We start from the raw sequence: 11,543 nt of genomic DNA on the forward strand, positions 1-11,543 counted from the left end.
AAAAAAAATGGCTAATATTTTCTCAAATTGTATATTTGTTCTACATAAAGAATTCAACCTTTTCTTTAGCTATTGGCCATGACTACCCTTTGCAATAACTAAATTTATCACATGTATATTATTTTTGAGGTTCTAAACCTAGAAGTATTTCTTTTCATTAAAGGTGCTAACATTTTCCTGAAGTTAGAAATAAGTGAGCATACCTAATTCACTTAGCTTTTCCAGAACATGTACTCTAGTGCTTCATTCAAACCAGAGCCAGTTGAGATAGATGAACCAATAAAAGATGCACTCTATATACTTCTTCTCTGAAAGTCTAGTTCTCTATTGACAATTTCCTGTCAAAGCTTTTCACATTACCTTTTAGAGTTTAGAGTTTTAATCTTCCAGGACCAACATTATACTATTAAATTTAATTCTATATCTTCCACAGTGCAGATATTTTTAAAATTGTATGATTACTTAAATTCATATCAATATAATGACTCCCCCAAGAACATTGCACTATGAGAATCAAAAGCTAACATACAAAAGTCAGATGAAAATAATTAAAATCAGAAATTAAATTGGAAACATCACACTGCCTTTACAAAAATAAAAAGAAATGTAAGAATACAATGAACAATTGTTCATTGTATGAATAGATACATTCCTGGAAGTTTATGAATTACTTAAACTTATTCAAGAAGAAATAGAAAATCTCAACAGACTTATTACAAGTAAAGAGATTGAATCGGTAATTAAAAACATCCCCCTTAAAGAAAAATCCAGGATTAGTTGGTTTCACTGGTGAATTCTACCAAAAATATTTAAAGAATTAACCCTTATTCTGCTCAAATTGAAGGGGAGGGAATATGTCCTAACTTTCTAACAGGCCAGCAATAACCTGGCAGAAAAAGACAATACAAGAAAAGATAATTGCAGATGAATTTCCCTTACTAATGAAAATGCAGAAATTTTCAACAAAATACTAGTAAACTGAATCCAACATCATATTAGAAGGATTATACCCCATTTCCAAATGGGTTTGATCATATGAATGGAAGAGGGGTTCAATGTGAAAATTAATCAATGTAATACATAATATCAATAGAACAATGAAAAATAAGACATGTGCATCTCAGTAGATGCAGAAAAGGAATTTGACATAGCTCAACACCGTTTCATGATTAAAACTCTTAGGAAATTAATAATAGATGGGAAATTCCTCAACATGATAAAGACCATTTAAGAAAAACCCACAGCTAACATCATACGCAATGAAAAGACTGAAAGCTTTCTTCTTAAGATCAGGAACAAGACCAGGATGCTTGTTTTAATCACTGCTGTTCAATTTTGTGCTAGAAGTTCCATCCAGAGCAATTAGACAAAATAATAATATTAATAATAATAATGATAATAATAATAATAAGAAGAAGAAGAAGAAGAAGAAGGAGAAGAAAAGTTACCCAAATTGGAAAGGACAAAGTAAAATTATTTCTATTTGCAAATGATGTGATCCTACATGAAGAAACTCCCAAGGAATCTATAGGAAAACTACTAGAGCTTAAAAATGAGTTCAGCAAACTAGCAGGGTGCTGGGGAAGTCATAGACATGCTCAATGGCCATCTCACAGCCATTGTGTACAGCCCTCCTTTTCTATTGTGTGCTGAAGTTTCAGTGTTCCCATTCTGCAGCATGGGGAAATGCTAGGTCTAATGGAATTGCCTGATGGTACCTTGAACCCAAAACTGGAAAAAAGCAACCTTAGCTGCTTGCCAGGGTAGGAACACTGCACAAATGTTGTTTGATACATACTTTTTGCTCAGTGGCAGTTCCCCCTCCCCCTAAGATGTAACATACTCAACACTCAAACAGCACAGGGTCTCTCTTCTCTGCCACAAAGTGGGCAGGTGGAACTGTTATCCACCCACCCTGGCCCGAGCAGTTGGCCTCCCCAGGAGACTAGCCACAATGGGATCTCTTGTCTTGCTCTTTTGGACCCTTTGTGCTATGTAAACATTAATGTGATCATTTGTTGAAAGTCTTTGTTGTGCCTGAGCCTATGTTCCCATGATACACTGAGGAAAATCTTCATGACTTTGGAGCTGGCAATGAATTCTTAGACATGGCATGAAAAGCACACACAACAAAAGAGATATTGGATAAAACTGACTTCAAAGAATGAAAAAAATTTTGTGGATCAAAGGTCATTATCAAGAAAGTGAAAAGACAACCCCAGAATGGTACAAAATAGTGACAAATCATGTATCTGAGAAGGGCTTAATAATATCTATAATATTCAAAGAACACCTACAACTTAACAACAAATTTAAAAATTACATGAAAGATGTGAACAGATATTTCCCAAAGAAGATATGGAAGTTGCTCAACACCATTAACCATTAGGGAAATGCAAATCAAAACCACAATGAGGTACCATTTCACAACCACAAGGATGGCCATCATTAAAACATGGAAAACAAGTGTTGGAGAGGGTGCAGAGGAATTAGAACCCTCATGCATTGCTAGTGGGAATGTAAAATGTTGCAGGTGTAGAAAGCAGTAAGGCAATTTTTCTAAAAGTTAAATATAGAATTACAATATAACTCAGAAACTTCAATACTAGGCATACAAGCAAGGAAATTGAAAACAGGGACTTAAACAGAAATTCGTATCTGATATTCATAGCAGCATTATTCACAAGCTAAAAGATAGAATCAATCCAAGTGCCCATCAACAGAGGAATGAATAAACAAAATGTGATCTATACATACAATGGAATATTATTCAGCCATAAAAAGGAATGAAGTTCTGATACATGCTTCGACATGGATAACCACTGAAAATATTATGCTGAATGAAATAAGCAAGGCACATAAAGACTGATATTGCATGATTCCACTCATATGAAATAGCTTGAATAGCAAATTTGTTGAGACAGAAGGAAGATTAGAGGCTACCAGAGGCTGGGGGATGGAAAGAAGGAGCTATTGCTGCTTGATGGGTTCAAGCTGTTTATGAATTTTAGAAAAAAGGAAACAAAGCCAACGTACAGTCTTCTATTCTATTTTCTTGCTGAGATTTACCAACTCTTCCATTAAACTTGTCTCCAGTTGAAGGGAGATGATAATTAGCCATTTTCTCAGCAGTTTTAAGTGATATTTACAAGTTACGTTTCCTTGGACTCAGTAATTTGCATTTCAGATAACTTGATTGCATTTTAGTTACGTGGTACTGTTCATCCACTTGAATTGTATCAACTTGGCAGTGTTGCGGTGAAGGTGAAGATCATTATCCAGGAGGTAGTTTCATTTGAAATACTATTTACCCATTTTAGGATGTTCATTAAAGTTCAGTCACAGTCAGATGAACAAAGAGCAGGATGACTTTAAGATAGAATATATTGAAACCTTTGTCATTCTTAAAATGATTCACTGGCTATGTTTGCTTAGTGCTGTGTTCATTTTTAGGACTCTTATACTCAGGAAGCCTTATTAATGACTTAAGTAGAGTCAAATCACATTGTTAGGTCTGATTGTGAGCTTTGATGTTTAATATAGATTAAATGCTAATTATATGTACAGCCCTTCTCCCTCAAAATTGTCTGCTTTGTAGGGTCTAGTCTATTAACATCTACTCCATTAAAGGAAGTTCTTTTTTCAAATAGGCTGAAAACTCTTATTTTATTGAATACAGTGACAATATCAAAATCACATCTTTGAAACTTTAAGTCTTTCTTTTTACTAAAATGAAGGTTTAGAAGGTTATCAAATTACATGTCATGGAACAACACTTTGAATCTGTTAAACTCACATAAGTCATTGTCCTGCTTTAATTACCTTAAGGGAGAATACGCAGGGCCATTTTCATGAGCAGGCAACCAGGGCAGTCCCGCAGCGCCCCAGGCAGGATGGACTCTTTGCTTGGGGTTTACTGGTCTGTGCTCAGAGTCTTGAAATTCTTAATAATTTTATTTTTATATCTGTGTTTTGTCAGTGAAGTGTGATGGGACAACGGCATAAGAGCCAGGGCTGGAGCTCCAGCTCACACCACCCGCCTGCCTGCCTCTTGCCCCGTGCTGTGCCCCATCTGGTCAGTCCCCTGACCCTACTCAGCACCTGCCTCAGCCTCTGTCCCTGGAAGAGGTCATGATCACAGCCGTGAAGAATTGAAGTCAGGTTCATTTGCCCTTTGGTTTCTCAGGGGGGACATTTGGCCATGGTTGCCTCCACCCAGGGCTGGCACAGCCTAGGAGCATACAGTGGTGACTCAGTAGGGGTGAGCCACTTGCCTGCTCCAATCCAGGTACCAAGTAAGTCCCGAGTAATTCCCGAGGGTAGGTTGCAATCCCTTGTCTGTCCATGAAGGGTTGGTGCAGTGGACCAGTGGGGAAGGGAGAAGCCCGCTTTGACCTCTGCCTATGAGGCAGGACAATCCAATCTAGGGGCTGGTATGAGGGGGAACCTGGCAGCTGGTGAGTAGATCCTACCTGTATCTGTGAGTGTCTGTACTCTCCCTGCAGTATCCCCATACCCAAGGGAGCATGATATTAAATAGCAAATTAAAAACAAACTGCCTGACAAAGCAAGAGAGACCAAAGAAGAAAGGAAAAAGTTGTATTAGTACGTTTTATGGCACACTTTTCTTGCTTTTTGAACAGAGGCCCAGCATTTTCCCTCTGAATTGGTCCCTGCAAATTCTATAGCAAACCTTGAGTATCCACCATCATTTGGCCTGCAGTTTCTACAAACCTAAGAGTAAAATGTTTTCCAAATTGCCAACTATTGATTTTCTAGACTGTACTGGCATAATTCTAAGAGAAAGCAAATATGTGCCATATACACCTACTTAATGTTCACTTACATTTGTGGTGGGGATAGGAGAGTGGACTAAGAGGGGGATTAGCAAAAGAAGGAAGGAAGGAAATTCTGTACTCAAAATTGAATGGAGAACTAAAATAAAATGAGAAATTCAATCCACTGCATACTTTCCAATAGATGCCTCCACCTAAATCAAAGTAAATATATAAGAAACATTAATTCATTCATTTAAAAACTAGTATCTGCTTGTTAGAATATTTCATAAGAGCAACCACATCCTTAATTAATGTGAATATCATGTTCTCACAATATTAATTCTGGGAGCAACTATCAGCATTTCTCAAAGAATGTTTCTTGTTGCATTCAATGGTTTAATATAATTTACCTATCTATTACATTTGAGATTTTACAGGTAGATCCTCCCTTTGCGGTGAACTCTTCCATTGGAGTAACGTCTAAAGAATAGAAAAGTATGCCTTCTGCAAAACAAATGCACACATTAGTCTCCCCACCTAACACTCTGTTAAATAAAGTGGTATAACATTTTGCTATGGAATAACAAGTTTAATTATATTACATGCTTTAAAATCCCAGCTGAATACAATATAATTTTAGTAGCTCATTTCTTCTGAGGCATCAACATCGTTTATCACTCCTGCTGTTATCTGGCATGTCTGAACCATAATGATCAGCAGTTTATGTGAAAATTAAAGCACTCAATGGGTCTCTCTTCAATAATGCTATGAGGTCAGGGACAATATTGCCAGCAGCAGTGAAGATGCATTTTTATCGCACACTTGAGAGGCATCCGTTGGACATATTTTATAGCTTTCTAGGTTAAGACTAGCCAAGCTTTTCCTTATTTGCACTGACCTGACATAGGGGTCATTCTGTATAATAACTATCTAAGAATCATTCAGAGATGTTCCCTCTCTGATATTGTGCTTATAAAGTTACATTCAGCTAAAAGCTTAGAAGCAGCAATAAAAGGCCTCCTCCTCTCCACCCTCTCTCCCTCCCTCTCTTTCTCTTTGCAAATGGTGTGTGTGGATATTTTACTTCTCTCTTTCTCTGCTTTTATTCCCTATTAAAGAATACAGAAGCAAGACTGTACCAGCCATGGGACTAGTTACTGTACTGATTCCCTTAGAAGCAAATATATACCCCCTTTTAGCATAGTAGAAATTAAAATTATTTCCCCAACAAACATGTCAATGCAATGTTATTTGGTGATATCATCAAAGACATTTTGTAGTTTGAGTTTAAATTCTAATTCCTAACACTGGTAATGTAAGGGATATTAAAAAATACAAGGAAAATGCACAAATTTCTCCTCTTGGTTCTTTGGTCTCAGTCTCCCTGTTTATATGACCTCTACCTGATATCACCACAACATGTACACTTGCACACTCCTGCGTGCACACTCACACACAGCACCCCAGCCCCCCCCATATATACAGGAAGCAGACTGAGTCACACAGACACATTGTCATAACAGATATGGAATCTCCATGGAAACAAAACCCAAATATTCCTTATATTCTTTGTATATATGTGTGTGTGTGTGTGTATATGTATATATATATATATATATATATATGTATGTGTGTGTGTGTGTGTGTGTATAGGTTCTTACCAGTAGTTTTGAGAAGTACTGAATTTGTTGTGATATGTTCTAAGTTAGGAAAACTTCAGAGAGAAAATTAACCTCTTATGGGGGGGGTGGTATTTGTTTCCATCATTTATGTACATATACTAAAAAACGATAAATCACAAATATTTTCACCTATGCTTCCTTCAAAAATTTTATAATTATACATTTAGATCTCTACTCTTTTAGATTACATTTTTATGAAGTTTGAGGTTAGGTCAAAGGTTTTCTTTTTTTGTTGTTGTTGTTTTGGTTTGGTTTGGCTCGGTTTTCCCCTGAATATCCAATTGTCCCAACATAATCTGTTTAAAAGGTAGTGCTCCCACCATTGAATTGATTTTGTGGTTTTCCCTTTTGTCGAAAATCGTTTGTCCATACCAAGTGATGAGTTTCCGGATTTTCTCTTCTGTTCCAGTGATTTATGTTTCCATCTTCCACTGATATCAGTACCATCCTCTTTTGAATATTGTACCTTTACAGTAAGTCTTAAAATCAGGTATTGTGATTCTTTCCACTTAATTCTTCTTTTTCAAAATTGTTTTGTCTATTCTAGTTCTTTGCCTTTCCATATAAATATTTGACTCTTCTTGTCTATATCTAAAAACAATCTATAAGTTCTGAAAGAATTCTTGTTAAACTTGTACCTGAATTGGAGGAGCATTAATATCTTTATGTGTTGATCTTCTGATGCATGATTATGGTATCGCTCTCTATGTACTTAGGTCTTGTTTTTATTTATATCATTACCATTTTGTATTTTTAACATACTGATGCTATACAATCATTAAAGGTTTACGCTGAAGTACTTCAAATTTTTGGAGTATTTGTAAATGGTATTTTGTATTTGATTTTGATTTACAATTGTTCACTGCTATCATGTAAAATTTTGATTGATTTATGTGTGTTAAGTTTGTATCCTGCTATCTAATTAAAATCACCTAATAAGTCTAGGGGTTTGTTTTGTTGTTTTGACTTTGCTTTTTTGTTGTTTTTGTTTTTGTCCTTGTTTTATAAATTCCTTTTGATTTTCCATAGACAATCATGCCATTACAAATAGTGACAGTGCAACAGTGTTGTTTCTTCCTTTTCAATCCTATGTGTTTTATTTCCTTTTCTTGCCTTAATGAACTGGCTGGGACTTCCATTACTTTGTTGAGAAAAAAGTAGTGAGAGCAGACATCCATCTTTTCCTTATTCCCAACCTTAAGGGCAAAGTACTCTGTTTCACCATTAAACATGATGTTTCCTATAGGAATTTTATAGACATTAAGGAGGTGGTTGAGGAAGTTCCCTCCTATTCTTACTTAATGGAAAGGTCTTTTCTGTTTTTGTTTTTTATCATGGATGTGTTGGGTTTTGCCAAATGCATTTTGTATATTAAAAGTTGATGACCAGTGATTTTTCTTCTCTACACTGTTACTGTGGTGGATTATATTAATTGATTTTTGGATAGTGATTAGCATTCCTGGAATAAACAGCACTTAGTCCTATGTACTATTCTTTTATATATAATGCTGGATTTGATTTCCTAATATTCCTGAGGATATCTGAAGTTATGTTGTTGAGGGACATAGGTCTTTTTATTTTTGTACTGTCTTGGCCTGGTTTGGTATCCAGGTAACCCTGACTTCAGAAAATGAACTGGGAAGCACTCCCTCTTTAGTGCCATTTTTCTTTAAATATTTTGTAGAAATCACCAGTGAAACCATCTAATACCAGAGATTATTTTCTGTGGCAGTTTTAATTGCAAACTCATTTTTTAATGTATTTAATACTAATCATCTTATCTATAGTTTATCTTGGATATGTGGTGGTAGTTTATGGTTTTTGAGTAATTAGTCAATTTCAACTATGTTGTCAGATTTTTGCCTGGAGACCTATTTGAAGCATCCCCTTATTATCCTTTCAATGTCTGTTTGGTCCGTAGTGATAGCGCCTCTTTAATTACTGATATTTATGTGGAATATGTGTGTGTACTCTTTTATCTTTGGCAGTCTTGTTAGAGATTTGTCAGTTTTACTGAGCTTTCCAAAAAACAGCTTTTTGTTTCTTTGATTTTCTCTATTGAATCTGCTTTCAATTTTATTGATTTCTATTCTTGTTATTTTCTTTCTAATGCATACTTTGGCTTTATTTTATTCTTTTTCTGGTTTATTGTGGTAGAAGCTTACATTATTGATTTAAGACCTTACTTCTATTCTAAAACAAACATTTAGTGCTATAAATTTCTCACTGTTCCTTGCATTTACTTAGTCCCACAGATATTGATATATATTTGTTTAATTTAAGAGTTTGAAGAATTTTCCATTATACTTCTGCTATGTATTTCCAGTTTGATCCCTGAGGATCAGAGAATGTACTTGGTGTCATTTCAATTATTTCACATTAGTTACTTAGTTTACATATGATCCAGTATATGATTTATCTTGGTGAATGACTCATGTAACCTTAAAAATAAGGCAGATTTTCCTGTTGTTCAGTGAAGTGTTTTATAAATATCATTTAGAATCTCTTGGTTGATGATATTTTTCAGTTATTCTATATCCTTTGTTGAATTTTTTGGTGGTTTTATCAATTACTAGGGATGTGGAATTCCTAAAAAAATTTGTAGATTTGTCCATTCTTCTTTTAGTTCTGTCAGTTTTTGCTTCATGTATTTTAAAATGCATAATTTAGTACATAATATTTAAGATTGTTATGTCTTGGTGAATTGGTCCTTTTATCAACATGTAATGTCCCTCTTTTTCTCTGTCATTTCCTATCTGATGTTAATATAGTCATTCCCACTTTCTTTTTTTAGTGTTCACAGAGCATATCATTATTCTTACCGTTTTATCTTTAAGAGATCTATTTTTTTACCGTTTTACCTTGAACCAACCTCTGAAATCTCGTAGACTTCATAGAGTTAAGTCATATGGTAAAGTCATATGATTTTTAATTATGATTTTTAATCCATCCTGTCAATCTCTGACTTTTCATTGGTGTGTGTCGCAGCCCAAGAGGGCCATGCCAGTCCAGAGGCCAAAGAAGACAACAAGCATTTTCTGATACATGAACTTTTATTCAGGGCTTACTTACAGGGTGAGAAGTAGTGGAGAGATCATGAGGGCTCTCTCAGGCCAGGAAGGCATCGCATTCACCAGGAAGACAACTGAGGGATGCAAAAAGGGCAGAAAGCCTTTTATAAGGGTTTAAGACAAAGGCATTCCTAAGGGTGGGGGGAGCATAGATGTGGGAACAGGTCACTCTGACCTGGGGGTGGTGCAGGAAGGACTAGAATAACACTTGAACAATTACATTTTGCTCTTTTTGTGAGACTAAGAGCCTCTCACTTCCTGCCTGTTTGCATCAAGTTACATTTTAAGGTCAATTTACCCTTTTTCTATTTACTGGCTTAGGAAGACAATAGGTTAAACATTAGCTGCCTAGGTCGTGCAGACTGCTGTGCACCAAAGATCTGCAGGCCTGTTTTGCTCAGGCCACAGGTTGCCACAGTGTGCTTAGAATATTTACAATTAATGCAATAACTTTTATCTTAGAATTTGTCTGCAATTTTCTTGTTTGCTGTTTGTTCCCTCTGATTTTTGTCCATGTTTCTCCTTTCCTGTGTTCCTGGTGTTCTAATGGGTTATTTGAACATTGTTTAGCTTTCTATTTGACTTACCTGTGATGTTTATTTTATCACATTTTATAGTTTTTAAGTGGTAGTTCTAGGGAGTAATAGACACACATAATTTATCACAGTGTACTAGTATGAACATTTGATCCCTTCAAGTGGAATGTAAAATCCTTAACACCATTTAGTCCCTCCTAGACCCAGCCTGGAAGGACCACCACCTCATTACTGCAGAGCAGAAAAGTAAGACAAAACTTGGCTCAGAGGACGGTTGCCACCATCTCATGGCAGAGTGGGGATGGAAGTCGGGTTGCTGCTGGGGACCTCACAGACACAGCGAGAGGCCGTCTACCAGCCCTAGCCTGCCCCCACCTCCTTTTCTACTGTCTGCAGGTGTTTCCGTTCCTCAAACCAAGGTTAGGTCTAATGAAAAAACCTGACCATACCTTAAACTCAGAAACCAGAACAAGCAGCCCCAACTGCTTATGAGGGGAGGGACTCTGGGTGGCAGGGCCTCTCTCCCTGAGTTTTATAAATTCCCTGCCCTTGGCAGCACAGATTGGTCTCTTTCCTCCACTGTGAAGCTTACAGAGTTGCCGTCTACCCACACTGGCCCCAATGGAATCTCTTCCTCTGCCCTTTTGGACCCTCTAAGTTATATAAGTAATAAAGCGGTCATTTCCTGAAAGTTTCTGTTTTGCCTGGGCCAGTGTTCCCATGTTGCACCATATAGCAACGCGCTCCACAGGTACTGTTAATGGACCATGCTATGTTGCTGCAAGTCAAGTTGGAGTGGGGGAGATGCATGGCTTTCTTCATGCTGTTTACCTGGAGTGGGTGTGATTAAAAGCTTTCTGCCCTGGTGGGCTGCCCATTTTCCAGTCCTTTGGCTGGGGAGAAAAGGTTTTCCTTAGGGCTATTTTTTTGTCTGTACTCATTGATATTTACAAGTATGTGTGTCTCTAGCACCCATGCCTCAGGTTTTTTCTTGAAGCAAGAAAAAAACAGAAAGGAAAACAAGAAAACTCATTATAAGATTGTCTTTTGAGTCGTCTCAAGGTCCTTAGACAGTCTGCCTTATTTATTTATTTTTTTCATTTTTCAGAGTTTTCTGCTAGGTAATTTCTGTGTGTCATCCTAGATTTTTTGTTAGCATTAGTGAAAGGAATGAAATGGAATACACTCCATCTTGACTGGAACTGCAATTTATGCTGTAATCTTAATCTTTGAATATTTATTTAAAAACTGTTAAACTGTCAATATAGTAATTTAAAATTAAAAGACAATTGATATTAGGTCAAATGAAGGTAAGATATTGGCTGTTCTGTATTAAGGTTTTCAAAAAACATTTTCTACCAGAACATAAGATAAATTTTTTAATAGAAATATAGTCACTTTTCAGATTATTAATAAAGGCTCTCTAAAAGAGCAGTTCTAATGGTGGTAATGCTGATCCATTCCAGAATATCAGTG

The sequence above is a fragment of the Choloepus didactylus genome, chromosome 3 (genome assembly GCF_015220235.1).
Source record: "Choloepus didactylus isolate mChoDid1 chromosome 3, mChoDid1.pri, whole genome shotgun sequence".
Taxonomy (NCBI): Eukaryota; Metazoa; Chordata; class Mammalia; order Pilosa; family Megalonychidae; genus Choloepus; species Choloepus didactylus.